This window comes from Rhinoderma darwinii, chromosome 4 (genome assembly GCF_050947455.1).
Source record: "Rhinoderma darwinii isolate aRhiDar2 chromosome 4, aRhiDar2.hap1, whole genome shotgun sequence".
In the NCBI taxonomy this organism is placed as follows: Eukaryota; Metazoa; Chordata; class Amphibia; order Anura; family Rhinodermatidae; genus Rhinoderma; species Rhinoderma darwinii.
The window spans coordinates 4,833,963-4,845,969 of NC_134690.1; the positions used below are offsets into that span (position 1 = coordinate 4,833,963).

Here is a 12,007-nt window from a genome sequence, read left to right on the forward strand (position 1 = left end):
GTTTCTGTAGTGTAGTGGTTATCACGTTCGCCTCACACGCGAAAGGTCCCCTGTTCGAAACTGGACAGAAACAAGGAACTGTGTCTTCCTTTTGACACAAAGAAAGCCTTTAAATTTGTCAAACTTTGGTTTCTGCAATGGTGGGTTTTTATATCAAGGGGAAGTTTCTGTAGTGTAGTGGTTATCACGTTCGCCTAACACGCGAAAGGTCCCCTGTTCGAGACAGGGCAAAAACATGCAATTTTTTTTGTTGGCGCTAATTGGCTGGATTATATTTCTCAATTCGTTTCTGCATGGCTTGCGGGTTGTGGGTTGCGGAACAATCAATATCCAAGTTTCTGTAGTGTAGTGGTTATCACGTTCGCCTCACGCGCGAAAGGTCCCCTGTTCGAGACAGGGCAGAAACATGCAATTTTTTTTGTTGGCGCTAATTGGCTGGATTATATTTCTCAATTCGTTTCTGCATGGCTTGCGGGTTGCAGAACAATCAATATCCAAGTTTCTGTAGTGTAGTGGTTATCACGTTTGCCTCACACGCGAAAGGTCCCCTGTTCGAAACTGGGCAGAAACAAGGAACTATGTCTTCCTTTTAACACAAAGAAATCCTTTAAATTTGTCAAACTTTGGTTTCTGCAATGGTGGGTTTTTGTATCAAGGGGTAGTTTCTGTAGTGTAGTGGTTATCACGTTCGCCTAACACGCGAAAGGTCCCCTGTTCGAGACAGGGCAAAAACATGCAATTTTTTTTGTTGGCGCTAATTGGCTGGATTATATTTCTCAATTCGTTTCTGCATGGCTTGCGGGTTGCAGAACAATCAATATCCAAGTTTCTGTAGTGTAGTGGTTATCACGTTCGCCTCACACGCGAAAGGTCCCCTGTTCGAAACTGGACAGAAACAAGGAACTGTGTCTTCCTTTTAACACAAAGAAAGCCTTTAAATTTGTCAAACTTTGGTTTCTGCAATGGTGGGTTTTTGTATCAAGGGGAAGTTTCTGTAGTGTAGTGGTTATCACGTTCACCTAACACGCGAAAGGTCCCCTGTTCGAGACAGGGCAAAAACATGCAATTTTTTTTGTTGGCGCTAATTGGCTGGATTATATTTCTCAATTCGTTTCTGCATGGCTTGCGGGTTGTGGGTTGCGGAACAATCAATATCCAAGTTTCTGTAGTGTAGTGGTTATCACGTTCGCCTCACACGCGAAAGGTCCCCTGTTCGAAACTGGGCAGAAACAAGGAACTATGTCTTCCTTTTAACACAAAGAAATCCTTTAAATTTGTCAAACTTTGGTTTCTGCAATGGTGGGTTTTTGTATCAAGGGGTAGTTTCTGTAGTGTAGTGGTTATCACGTTCGCCTAACACGCGAAAGGTCCCCTGTTCGAGACAGGGCAAAACATGCAATTTTTTTTGTTGCCGCTAATTGGCTGGATTATATTTCTCAATTCGTTTCTGCATGGCTTGCGGGTTGCAGAACAATCAATATCCAAGTTTCTGTAGTGTAGTGGTTATCACGTTCGCCTCACACGCGAAAGGTCCCCTGTTCGAAACTGGGCAGAAACAAGGAACTGTGTCTTCCTTTTAACACAAAGAAAGCCTTTAAATTTGTCAAACTTTGGTTTCTGCAATGGTGGGTTTTTGTATCAAGGGGAAGTTTCTGTAGTGTAGTGGTTATCACGTTCGCCTAACACGCGAAAGGTCCCCTGTTCGAGACAGGGCAGAAACACGCAATTTTTTTTGTTGCCGCTAATTGGCTGGATTATATTTCTCAATTCGTTTCTGCATGGCTTGCGGGTTGCAGAACAATCAATATCCAAGTTTCTGTAGTGTAGTGGTTATCACGTTCGCCTCACGCGCGAAAGGTCCCCTGTTCGAGACAGGGCAGAAACATGCAATTTTTTTTGTTGGCGCTAATTGGCTGGATTATATTTCTCAATTCGTTTCTGCATGGCTTGCGGGTTGCAGAACAATCAATATCCAAGTTTCTGTAGTGTAGTGGTTATCACGTTCGCCTCACACGCGAAAGGTCCCCTGTTCGAAACTGGGCAGAAACAAGGAACTGTGTCTTCCTTTTAACACAAAGAAAGCCTTTAAATTTGTCAAACTTTGGTTTCTGCAATGGTGGGTTTTTGTATCAAGGGGAAGTTTCTGTAGTGTAGTGGTTATCACGTTCGCCTAACACGCGAAAGGTCCCCTGTTCGAGACAGGGCAAAAACATGCAATTTTTGTTGGCGCTAAGTGGCTGGATTATATTTCTCAATTCGTTTCTGCATGGCTTGCGGGTTGTGGGTTGCGGAACAATCAATATCCAAGTTTCTGTAGTGTAGTGGTTATCACGTACGCCTCACGCGCGAAAGGTCCCCTGTTCGAGACAGGGCAGAAACATGCAATTTTTTTTGTTGGCGCTAATTGGCTGGATTATATTTCTCAATTCGTTTCTGCATGGCTTGCGGGTTGCAGAACAATCAATATCCAAGTTTCTGTAGTGTAGTGGTTATCACGTTCGCCTCACACGCGAAAGGTCCCCTGTTCGAAACTGGGCAGAAACAAGGAACTGTGTCTTCCTTTTAACACAAAGAAAGCCTTTAAATTTGTCAAACTTTGGTTTCTGCAATGGTGGGTTTTTGTATCAAGGGGAAGTTTCTGTAGTGTAGTGGTTATCACGTTCGCCTAACACGCGAAAGGTCCCCTGTTCGAGACAGGGCAAAAGCATGCAATTTTTGTTGGCGCTAAGTGGCTGGATTATATTTCTCAATTCGTTTCTGCATGGCTTGCGGGTTGTGGGTTGCGGAACAATCCAATCAATATCCAAGTTTCTGTAGTGTAGTGGTTATCACGTTCGCCTCACGCGCGAAAGGTCCCCTGTTCGAGACAGGGCAGAAACATGCAATTTTTTTTGTTGGCGCTAATTGGCTGGATTATATTTCTCAATTCGTTTCTGCATGGCTTGCGGGTTGCAGAACAATCGATATCCAAGTTTCTGTAGTGTAGTGGTTATCACGTTCGCCTCACACGCGAAAGGTCCCCTGTTCGAAACTGGGCAGAAACAAGGAACTGTGTCTTCCTTTTAACACAAAGAAAGCCTTTAAATTTGTCAAACTTTGGTTTCTGCAATGGTGGGTTTTTGTATCAAGGGGAAGTTTCTGTAGTGTAGTGGTTATCACGTTCGCCTAACACGCGAAAGGTCCCCTGTTCGAGACAGGGCAAAAACATGCAATTTTTGTTGGCGCTAAGTGGCTGGATTATATTTCTCAATTCGTTTCTGCATGGCTTGCGGGTTGTGGGTTGCGGAACAATCAATATCCAAGTTTCTGTAGTGTAGTGGTTATCACGTACGCCTCACGCGCGAAAGGTTCCCTGTTCGAGACAGGGCAGAAACATGCAATTTTTTTTGTTGGCGCTAATTGGCTGGATTATATTTCTCAATTCGTTTCTGCATGGCTTGCGGGTTGCAGAACAATCAATATCCAAGTTTCTGTAGTGTAGTGGTTATCACGTTCGCCTCACACGCGAAAGGTCCCCTGTTCGAAACTGGGCAGAAACAAGCAACTGTGTCTTCCTTTTAACACAAAGAAAGCCTTTAAATTTGTCAAACTTTGGTTTCTGCAATGGTGGGTTTTTGTATCAAGGGGAAGTTTCTGTAGTGTAGTGGTTATCACGTTCGCCTAACACGCGAAAGGTCCCCTGTTCGAGACAGGGCAAAAGCATGCAATTTTTGTTGGCGCTAAGTGGCTGGATTATATTTCTCAATTCGTTTCTGCATGGCTTGCGGGTTGTGGGTTGCGGAACAATCCAATCAATATCCAAGATTCTGTAGTGTAGTGGTTATCACGTTCGCCTCACGCGCGAAAGGTCCCCTGTTCGAGACAGGGCAGAAACATGCAATTTTTTTTGTTGGCGCTAATTGGCTGGATTATATTTCTCAATTCGTTTCTGCATGGCTTGCGGGTTGCAGAACAATCAATATCCAAGTTTCTGTAGTGTAGTGGTTATCACGTTTGCCTCACACGCGAAAGGTCCCCTGTTCGAAACTGGGCAGAAACAAGGAACTGTGTCTTCCTTTTAACACAAAGAAAGCCTTTAAATTTGTCAAACTTTGGTTTCTGCAATGGTGGGTTTTTGTATCAAGGGGAAGTTTCTGTAGTGTAGTGGTTATCACGTTCGCCTAACACGCGAAAGGTCCCCTGTTCGAGACAGGGCAAAAACATGCAATTTTTGTTGGCGCTAAGTGGCTGGATTATATTTCTCAATTCGTTTCTGCATGGCTTGCGGGTTGTGGGTTGCGGAACAATCAATATCCAAGTTTCTGTAGTGTAGTGGTTATCACGTTCGCCTCACGCGCGAAAGGTCCCCTGTTCGAGACAGGGCAGAAACATGCAATTTTTTTTGTTGGCGCTAATTGGCTGGATTATATTTCTCAATTCGTTTCTGCATGGCTTGCGGGTTGCAGAACAATCAATATCCAAGTTTCTGTAGTGTAGTGGTTATCACGTTCGCCTCACACGCGAAAGGTCCCCTGTTCGAAACTGGGCAGAAACAAGGAACTGTGTCTTCCTTTTAACACAAAGAAAGCCTTTAAATTTGTCAAACTTTGGTTTCTGCAATGGTGGGTTTTTGTATCAAGGGGAAGTTTCTGTAGTGTAGTGGTTATCACGTTCGCCTAACACGCGAAAGGTCCCCTGTTCGAGACAGGGCAAAAACATGCAATTTTTGTTGGCGCTAAGTGGCTGGATTATATTTCTCAATTCGTTTCTGCATGGCTTGCGGGTTGTGGGTTGCGGAACAATCAATATCCAAGTTTCTGTAGTGTAGTGGTTATCACGTACGCCTCACGCGCGAAAGGTCCCCTGTTCGAGACAGGGCAGAAACATGCAATTTTTTTTGTTGGCGCTAATTGGCTGGATTATATTTCTCAATTCGTTTCTGCATGGCTTGCGGGTTGCAGAACAATCAATATCCAAGTTTCTGTAGTGTAGTGGTTATCACGTTCGCCTCACACGCGAAAGGTCCCCTGTTCGAAACTGGGCAGAAACAAGGAACTGTGTCTTCCTTTTAACACAAAGAAAGCCTTTAAATTTGTCAAACTTTGGTTTCTGCAATGGTGGGTTTTTGTATCAAGGGGAAGTTTCTGTAGTGTAGTGGTTATCACGTTCGCCTAACACGCGAAAGATCCCCTGTTCGAGACAGGGCAAAAACATGCAATTTTTGTTGGCGCTAAGTGGCTGGATTATATTTCTCAATTCGTTTCTGCATGGCTTGCGGGTTGTGGGTTGCGGAACAATCAATATCCAAGTTTCTGTAGTGTAGTGGTTATCACGTACGCCTCACGCGCGAAAGGTCCCCTGTTCGAGACAGGGCAGAAACATGCAATTTTTTTTGTTGGCGCTAATTGGCTGGATTATATTTCTCAATTCGTTTCTGCATGGCTTGCGGGTTGCAGAACAATCAATATCCAAGTTTCTGTAGTGTAGTGGTTATCACGTTCGCCTCACACGCGAAAGGTCCCCTGTTCGAAACTGGGCAGAAACAAGGAACTGTGTCTTCCTTTTAACACAAAGAAAGCCTTTAAATTTGTCAAACTTTGGTTTCTGCAATGGTGGGTTTTTGTATCAAGGGGAAGTTTCTGTAGTGTAGTGGTTATCACGTTCGCCTAACACGCGAAAGGTCCCCTGTTCGAGACAGGGCAAAAACATGCAATTTTTGTTGGCGCTAAGTGGCTGGATTATATTTCTCAATTCGTTTCTGCATGGCTTGCGGGTTGTGGGTTGCGGAACAATCAATATCCAAGTTTCTGTAGTGTAGTGGTTATCACGTACGCCTCACGCGCGAAAGGTCCCCTGTTCGAGACAGGGCAGAAACATGCAATTTTTTTTGTTGGCGCTAATTGGCTGGATTATATTTCTCAATTCGTTTCTGCATGGCTTGCGGGTTGCAGAACAATCAATATCCAAGTTTCTGTAGTGTAGTGGTTATCACGTTCGCCTCACACGCGAAAGGTCCCCTGTTCGAAACTGGGCAGAAACAAGGAACTGTGTCTTCCTTTTAACACAAAGAAAGCCTTTAAATTTGTCAAACTTTGGTTTCTGCAATGGTGGGTTTTTGTATCAAGGGGAAGTTTCTGTAGTGTAGTGGTTATCACGTTCGCCTAACACGCGAAAGGTCCCCTGTTCGAGACAGGGCAAAAACATGCAATTTTTGTTGGCGCTAAGTGGCTGGATTATATTTCTCAATTCGTTTCTGCATGGCTTGCGGGTTGTGGGTTGCGGAACAATCAATATCCAAGTTTCTGTAGTGTAGTGGTTATCACGTACGCCTCACGCGCGAAAGGTCCCCTGTTCGAGACAGGGCAGAAACATGCAATTTTTTTTGTTGGCGCTAATTGGCTGGATTATATTTCTCAATTCGTTTCTGCATGGCTTGCGGGTTGTGGGTTGCGGAACAATCAATATCCAAGTTTCTGTAGTGTAGTGGTTATCACGTTCGCCTCACACGCGAAAGGTCCCCTGTTCGAAACTGGGCAGAAACAAGGAACTATGTCTTCCTTTTAACACAAAGAAATCCTTTAAATTTGTCAAACTTTGGTTTCTGCAATGGTGGGTTTTTGTATCAAGGGGTAGTTTCTGTAGTGTAGTGGTTATCACGTTCGCCTAACACGCGAAAGGTCCCCTGTTCGAGACAGGGCAAAACATGCAATTTTTTTTGTTGCCGCTAATTGGCTGGATTATATTTCTCAATTCGTTTCTGCATGGCTTGCGGGTTGCAGAACAATCAATATCCAAGTTTCTGTAGTGTAGTGGTTATCACGTTCGCCTCACACGCGAAAGGTCCCCTGTTCGAAACTGGGCAGAAACAAGGAACTGTGTCTTCCTTTTAACACAAAGAAAGCCTTTAAATTTGTCAAACTTTGGTTTCTGCAATGGTGGGTTTTTGTATCAAGGGGAAGTTTCTGTAGTGTAGTGGTTATCACGTTCGCCTAACACGCGAAAGGTCCCCTGTTCGAGACAGGGCAGAAACACGCAATTTTTTTTGTTGCCGCTAATTGGCTGGATTATATTTCTCAATTCGTTTCTGCATGGCTTGCGGGTTGCAGAACAATCAATATCCAAGTTTCTGTAGTGTAGTGGTTATCACGTTCGCCTCACGCGCGAAAGGTCCCCTGTTCGAGACAGGGCAGAAACATGCAATTTTTTTTGTTGGCGCTAATTGGCTGGATTATATTTCTCAATTCGTTTCTGCATGGCTTGCGGGTTGCAGAACAATCAATATCCAAGTTTCTGTAGTGTAGTGGTTATCACGTTCGCCTCACACGCGAAAGGTCCCCTGTTCGAAACTGGGCAGAAACAAGGAACTGTGTCTTCCTTTTAACACAAAGAAAGCCTTTAAATTTGTCAAACTTTGGTTTCTGCAATGGTGGGTTTTTGTATCAAGGGGAAGTTTCTGTAGTGTAGTGGTTATCACGTTCGCCTAACACGCGAAAGGTCCCCTGTTCGAGACAGGGCAAAAACATGCAATTTTTGTTGGCGCTAAGTGGCTGGATTATATTTCTCAATTCGTTTCTGCATGGCTTGCGGGTTGTGGGTTGCGGAACAATCAATATCCAAGTTTCTGTAGTGTAGTGGTTATCACGTACGCCTCACGCGCGAAAGGTCCCCTGTTCGAGACAGGGCAGAAACATGCAATTTTTTTTGTTGGCGCTAATTGGCTGGATTATATTTCTCAATTCGTTTCTGCATGGCTTGCGGGTTGCAGAACAATCAATATCCAAGTTTCTGTAGTGTAGTGGTTATCACGTTCGCCTCACACGCGAAAGGTCCCCTGTTCGAAACTGGGCAGAAACAAGGAACTGTGTCTTCCTTTTAACACAAAGAAAGCCTTTAAATTTGTCAAACTTTGGTTTCTGCAATGGTGGGTTTTTGTATCAAGGGGAAGTTTCTGTAGTGTAGTGGTTATCACGTTCGCCTAACACGCGAAAGGTCCCCTGTTCGAGACAGGGCAAAAGCATGCAATTTTTGTTGGCGCTAAGTGGCTGGATTATATTTCTCAATTCGTTTCTGCATGGCTTGCGGGTTGTGGGTTGCGGAACAATCCAATCAATATCCAAGTTTCTGTAGTGTAGTGGTTATCACGTTCGCCTCACGCGCGAAAGGTCCCCTGTTCGAGACAGGGCAGAAACATGCAATTTTTTTTGTTGGCGCTAATTGGCTGGATTATATTTCTCAATTCGTTTCTGCATGGCTTGCGGGTTGCAGAACAATCGATATCCAAGTTTCTGTAGTGTAGTGGTTATCACGTTCGCCTCACACGCGAAAGGTCCCCTGTTCGAAACTGGGCAGAAACAAGGAACTGTGTCTTCCTTTTAACACAAAGAAAGCCTTTAAATTTGTCAAACTTTGGTTTCTGCAATGGTGGGTTTTTGTATCAAGGGGAAGTTTCTGTAGTGTAGTGGTTATCACGTTCGCCTAACACGCGAAAGGTCCCCTGTTCGAGACAGGGCAAAAACATGCAATTTTTGTTGGCGCTAAGTGGCTGGATTATATTTCTCAATTCGTTTCTGCATGGCTTGCGGGTTGTGGGTTGCGGAACAATCAATATCCAAGTTTCTGTAGTGTAGTGGTTATCACGTACGCCTCACGCGCGAAAGGTTCCCTGTTCGAGACAGGGCAGAAACATGCAATTTTTTTTGTTGGCGCTAATTGGCTGGATTATATTTCTCAATTCGTTTCTGCATGGCTTGCGGGTTGCAGAACAATCAATATCCAAGTTTCTGTAGTGTAGTGGTTATCACGTTCGCCTCACACGCGAAAGGTCCCCTGTTCGAAACTGGGCAGAAACAAGCAACTGTGTCTTCCTTTTAACACAAAGAAAGCCTTTAAATTTGTCAAACTTTGGTTTCTGCAATGGTGGGTTTTTGTATCAAGGGGAAGTTTCTGTAGTGTAGTGGTTATCACGTTCGCCTAACACGCGAAAGGTCCCCTGTTCGAGACAGGGCAAAAGCATGCAATTTTTGTTGGCGCTAAGTGGCTGGATTATATTTCTCAATTCGTTTCTGCATGGCTTGCGGGTTGTGGGTTGCGGAACAATCCAATCAATATCCAAGATTCTGTAGTGTAGTGGTTATCACGTTCGCCTCACGCGCGAAAGGTCCCCTGTTCGAGACAGGGCAGAAACATGCAATTTTTTTTGTTGGCGCTAATTGGCTGGATTATATTTCTCAATTCGTTTCTGCATGGCTTGCGGGTTGCAGAACAATCAATATCCAAGTTTCTGTAGTGTAGTGGTTATCACGTTTGCCTCACACGCGAAAGGTCCCCTGTTCGAAACTGGGCAGAAACAAGGAACTGTGTCTTCCTTTTAACACAAAGAAAGCCTTTAAATTTGTCAAACTTTGGTTTCTGCAATGGTGGGTTTTTGTATCAAGGGGAAGTTTCTGTAGTGTAGTGGTTATCACGTTCGCCTAACACGCGAAAGGTCCCCTGTTCGAGACAGGGCAAAAACATGCAATTTTTGTTGGCGCTAAGTGGCTGGATTATATTTCTCAATTCGTTTCTGCATGGCTTGCGGGTTGTGGGTTGCGGAACAATCAATATCCAAGTTTCTGTAGTGTAGTGGTTATCACGTTCGCCTCACGCGCGAAAGGTCCCCTGTTCGAGACAGGGCAGAAACATGCAATTTTTTTTGTTGGCGCTAATTGGCTGGATTATATTTCTCAATTCGTTTCTGCATGGCTTGCGGGTTGCAGAACAATCAATATCCAAGTTTCTGTAGTGTAGTGGTTATCACGTTCGCCTCACACGCGAAAGGTCCCCTGTTCGAAACTGGGCAGAAACAAGGAACTGTGTCTTCCTTTTAACACAAAGAAAGCCTTTAAATTTGTCAAACTTTGGTTTCTGCAATGGTGGGTTTTTGTATCAAGGGGAAGTTTCTGTAGTGTAGTGGTTATCACGTTCGCCTAACACGCGAAAGGTCCCCTGTTCGAGACAGGGCAAAAACATGCAATTTTTGTTGGCGCTAAGTGGCTGGATTATATTTCTCAATTCGTTTCTGCATGGCTTGCGGGTTGTGGGTTGCGGAACAATCAATATCCAAGTTTCTGTAGTGTAGTGGTTATCACGTACGCCTCACGCGCGAAAGGTCCCCTGTTCGAGACAGGGCAGAAACATGCAATTTTTTTTGTTGGCGCTAATTGGCTGGATTATATTTCTCAATTCGTTTCTGCATGGCTTGCGGGTTGCAGAACAATCAATATCCAAGTTTCTGTAGTGTAGTGGTTATCACGTTCGCCTCACACGCGAAAGGTCCCCTGTTCGAAACTGGGCAGAAACAAGGAACTGTGTCTTCCTTTTAACACAAAGAAAGCCTTTAAATTTGTCAAACTTTGGTTTCTGCAATGGTGGGTTTTTGTATCAAGGGGAAGTTTCTGTAGTGTAGTGGTTATCACGTTCGCCTAACACGCGAAAGGTCCCCTGTTCGAGACAGGGCAAAAACATGCAATTTTTGTTGGCGCTAAGTGGCTGGATTATATTTCTCAATTCGTTTCTGCATGGCTTGCGGGTTGTGGGTTGCGGAACAATCAATATCCAAGTTTCTGTAGTGTAGTGGTTATCACGTACGCCTCACGCGCGAAAGGTCCCCTGTTCGAGACAGGGCAGAAACATGCAATTTTTTTTGTTGGCGCTAATTGGCTGGATTATATTTCTCAATTCGTTTCTGCATGGCTTGCGGGTTGCAGAACAATCAATATCCAAGTTTCTGTAGTGTAGTGGTTATCACGTTCGCCTCACACGCGAAAGGTCCCCTGTTCGAAACTGGGCAGAAACAAGGAACTGTGTCTTCCTTTTAACACAAAGAAAGCCTTTAAATTTGTCAAACTTTGGTTTCTGCAATGGTGGGTTTTTGTATCAAGGGGAAGTTTCTGTAGTGTAGTGGTTATCACGTTCGCCTAACACGCGAAAGGTCCCCTGTTCGAGACAGGGCAAAAACATGCAATTTTTGTTGGCGCTAAGTGGCTGGATTATATTTCTCAATTCGTTTCTGCATGGCTTGCGGGTTGTGGGTTGCGGAACAATCAATATCCAAGTTTCTGTAGTGTAGTGGTTATCACGTACGCCTCACGCGCGAAAGGTCCCCTGTTCGAGACAGGGCAGAAACATGCAATTTTTTTTGTTGGCGCTAATTGGCTGGATTATATTTCTCAATTCGTTTCTGCATGGCTTGCGGGTTGCAGAACAATCAATATCCAAGTTTCTGTAGTGTAGTGGTTATCACGTTCGCCTCACACGCGAAAGGTCCCCTGTTCGAAACTGGGCAGAAACAAGGAACTGTGTCTTCCTTTTAACACAAAGAAAGCCTTTAAATTTGTCAAACTTTGGTTTCTGCAATGGTGGGTTTTTGTATCAAGGGGAAGTTTCTGTAGTGTAGTGGTTATCACGTTCGCCTAACACGCGAAAGGTCCCCTGTTCGAGACAGGGCAAAAACATGCAATTTTTGTTGGCGCTAAGTGGCTGGATTATATTTCTCAATTCGTTTCTGCATGGCTTGCGGGTTGTGGGTTGCGGAACAATCAATATCCAAGTTTCTGTAGTGTAGTGGTTATCACGTACGCCTCACGCGCGAAAGGTCCCCTGTTCGAGACAGGGCAGAAACATGCAATTTTTTTTGTTGGCGCTAATTGGCTGGATTATATTTCTCAATTCGTTTCTGCATGGCTTGCGGGTTGCAGAACAATCAATATCCAAGTTTCTGTAGTGTAGTGGTTATCACGTTCGCCTCACACGCGAAAGGTCCCCTGTTCGAAACTGGGCAGAAACAAGGAACTGTGTCTTCCTTTTAACACAAAGAAAGCCTTTAAATTTGTCAAACTTTGGTTTCTGCAATGGTGGGTTTTTGTATCAAGGGGAAGTTTCTGTAGTGTAGTGGTTATCACGTTCGCCTAACACGCGAAAGGTCCCCTGTTCGAGACAGGGCAAAAACATGCAATTTTTTTTGTTGGCGCTAATTGGCTGGATTATATTT

At 44.3% G+C, this 12,007-nt stretch overlaps 28 non-coding genes across 28 annotated transcripts; all 28 read left to right on the plus strand.

The window, feature by feature from the left end:
- Positions 1–334: 334 nt before the first annotated feature.
- On the plus strand, positions 335–407 carry TRNAV-CAC (transfer RNA valine (anticodon CAC)). Its single transcript has one exon. It is a non-coding gene; the product is annotated as a tRNA-Val (tRNA).
- Positions 408–1,159: 752 nt separating this feature from the next.
- TRNAV-CAC (transfer RNA valine (anticodon CAC)) lies at positions 1,160–1,232 on the plus strand. Its single transcript has one exon. It is a non-coding gene; the product is annotated as a tRNA-Val (tRNA).
- Positions 1,233–1,485: 253 nt separating this feature from the next.
- Positions 1,486–1,558, plus strand: TRNAV-CAC (transfer RNA valine (anticodon CAC)). The gene has a single exon. It is a non-coding gene; the product is annotated as a tRNA-Val (tRNA).
- Positions 1,559–1,812: 254 nt separating this feature from the next.
- On the plus strand, positions 1,813–1,885 carry TRNAV-CAC (transfer RNA valine (anticodon CAC)). Its single transcript has one exon. It is a non-coding gene; the product is annotated as a tRNA-Val (tRNA).
- Positions 1,886–1,976: 91 nt separating this feature from the next.
- TRNAV-CAC (transfer RNA valine (anticodon CAC)) lies at positions 1,977–2,049 on the plus strand. The gene has a single exon. It is a non-coding gene; the product is annotated as a tRNA-Val (tRNA).
- A 422-nt stretch (positions 2,050–2,471) lies between these two features.
- Positions 2,472–2,544, plus strand: TRNAV-CAC (transfer RNA valine (anticodon CAC)). Its single transcript has one exon. It is a non-coding gene; the product is annotated as a tRNA-Val (tRNA).
- Positions 2,545–2,807: 263 nt separating this feature from the next.
- On the plus strand, positions 2,808–2,880 carry TRNAV-CAC (transfer RNA valine (anticodon CAC)). The gene has a single exon. It is a non-coding gene; the product is annotated as a tRNA-Val (tRNA).
- Positions 2,881–2,971: 91 nt separating this feature from the next.
- On the plus strand, positions 2,972–3,044 carry TRNAV-CAC (transfer RNA valine (anticodon CAC)). The gene has a single exon. It is a non-coding gene; the product is annotated as a tRNA-Val (tRNA).
- Positions 3,045–3,466: 422 nt separating this feature from the next.
- On the plus strand, positions 3,467–3,539 carry TRNAV-CAC (transfer RNA valine (anticodon CAC)). The gene has a single exon. It is a non-coding gene; the product is annotated as a tRNA-Val (tRNA).
- Positions 3,540–4,297: 758 nt separating this feature from the next.
- TRNAV-CAC (transfer RNA valine (anticodon CAC)) lies at positions 4,298–4,370 on the plus strand. The gene has a single exon. It is a non-coding gene; the product is annotated as a tRNA-Val (tRNA).
- A 91-nt stretch (positions 4,371–4,461) lies between these two features.
- TRNAV-CAC (transfer RNA valine (anticodon CAC)) lies at positions 4,462–4,534 on the plus strand. The gene has a single exon. It is a non-coding gene; the product is annotated as a tRNA-Val (tRNA).
- A 422-nt stretch (positions 4,535–4,956) lies between these two features.
- On the plus strand, positions 4,957–5,029 carry TRNAV-CAC (transfer RNA valine (anticodon CAC)). Its single transcript has one exon. It is a non-coding gene; the product is annotated as a tRNA-Val (tRNA).
- A 422-nt stretch (positions 5,030–5,451) lies between these two features.
- On the plus strand, positions 5,452–5,524 carry TRNAV-CAC (transfer RNA valine (anticodon CAC)). The gene has a single exon. It is a non-coding gene; the product is annotated as a tRNA-Val (tRNA).
- A 422-nt stretch (positions 5,525–5,946) lies between these two features.
- Positions 5,947–6,019, plus strand: TRNAV-CAC (transfer RNA valine (anticodon CAC)). The gene has a single exon. It is a non-coding gene; the product is annotated as a tRNA-Val (tRNA).
- Positions 6,020–6,448: 429 nt separating this feature from the next.
- TRNAV-CAC (transfer RNA valine (anticodon CAC)) lies at positions 6,449–6,521 on the plus strand. Its single transcript has one exon. It is a non-coding gene; the product is annotated as a tRNA-Val (tRNA).
- A 253-nt stretch (positions 6,522–6,774) lies between these two features.
- Positions 6,775–6,847, plus strand: TRNAV-CAC (transfer RNA valine (anticodon CAC)). The gene has a single exon. It is a non-coding gene; the product is annotated as a tRNA-Val (tRNA).
- Positions 6,848–7,101: 254 nt separating this feature from the next.
- On the plus strand, positions 7,102–7,174 carry TRNAV-CAC (transfer RNA valine (anticodon CAC)). Its single transcript has one exon. It is a non-coding gene; the product is annotated as a tRNA-Val (tRNA).
- A 91-nt stretch (positions 7,175–7,265) lies between these two features.
- Positions 7,266–7,338, plus strand: TRNAV-CAC (transfer RNA valine (anticodon CAC)). Its single transcript has one exon. It is a non-coding gene; the product is annotated as a tRNA-Val (tRNA).
- A 422-nt stretch (positions 7,339–7,760) lies between these two features.
- Positions 7,761–7,833, plus strand: TRNAV-CAC (transfer RNA valine (anticodon CAC)). Its single transcript has one exon. It is a non-coding gene; the product is annotated as a tRNA-Val (tRNA).
- Positions 7,834–8,096: 263 nt separating this feature from the next.
- TRNAV-CAC (transfer RNA valine (anticodon CAC)) lies at positions 8,097–8,169 on the plus strand. Its single transcript has one exon. It is a non-coding gene; the product is annotated as a tRNA-Val (tRNA).
- Positions 8,170–8,260: 91 nt separating this feature from the next.
- On the plus strand, positions 8,261–8,333 carry TRNAV-CAC (transfer RNA valine (anticodon CAC)). The gene has a single exon. It is a non-coding gene; the product is annotated as a tRNA-Val (tRNA).
- A 422-nt stretch (positions 8,334–8,755) lies between these two features.
- On the plus strand, positions 8,756–8,828 carry TRNAV-CAC (transfer RNA valine (anticodon CAC)). The gene has a single exon. It is a non-coding gene; the product is annotated as a tRNA-Val (tRNA).
- A 758-nt stretch (positions 8,829–9,586) lies between these two features.
- On the plus strand, positions 9,587–9,659 carry TRNAV-CAC (transfer RNA valine (anticodon CAC)). Its single transcript has one exon. It is a non-coding gene; the product is annotated as a tRNA-Val (tRNA).
- Positions 9,660–9,750: 91 nt separating this feature from the next.
- TRNAV-CAC (transfer RNA valine (anticodon CAC)) lies at positions 9,751–9,823 on the plus strand. Its single transcript has one exon. It is a non-coding gene; the product is annotated as a tRNA-Val (tRNA).
- Positions 9,824–10,245: 422 nt separating this feature from the next.
- TRNAV-CAC (transfer RNA valine (anticodon CAC)) lies at positions 10,246–10,318 on the plus strand. Its single transcript has one exon. It is a non-coding gene; the product is annotated as a tRNA-Val (tRNA).
- A 422-nt stretch (positions 10,319–10,740) lies between these two features.
- On the plus strand, positions 10,741–10,813 carry TRNAV-CAC (transfer RNA valine (anticodon CAC)). The gene has a single exon. It is a non-coding gene; the product is annotated as a tRNA-Val (tRNA).
- Positions 10,814–11,235: 422 nt separating this feature from the next.
- On the plus strand, positions 11,236–11,308 carry TRNAV-CAC (transfer RNA valine (anticodon CAC)). Its single transcript has one exon. It is a non-coding gene; the product is annotated as a tRNA-Val (tRNA).
- A 422-nt stretch (positions 11,309–11,730) lies between these two features.
- TRNAV-CAC (transfer RNA valine (anticodon CAC)) lies at positions 11,731–11,803 on the plus strand. Its single transcript has one exon. It is a non-coding gene; the product is annotated as a tRNA-Val (tRNA).
- The last annotated feature ends 204 nt before the right edge of the window (positions 11,804–12,007 follow it).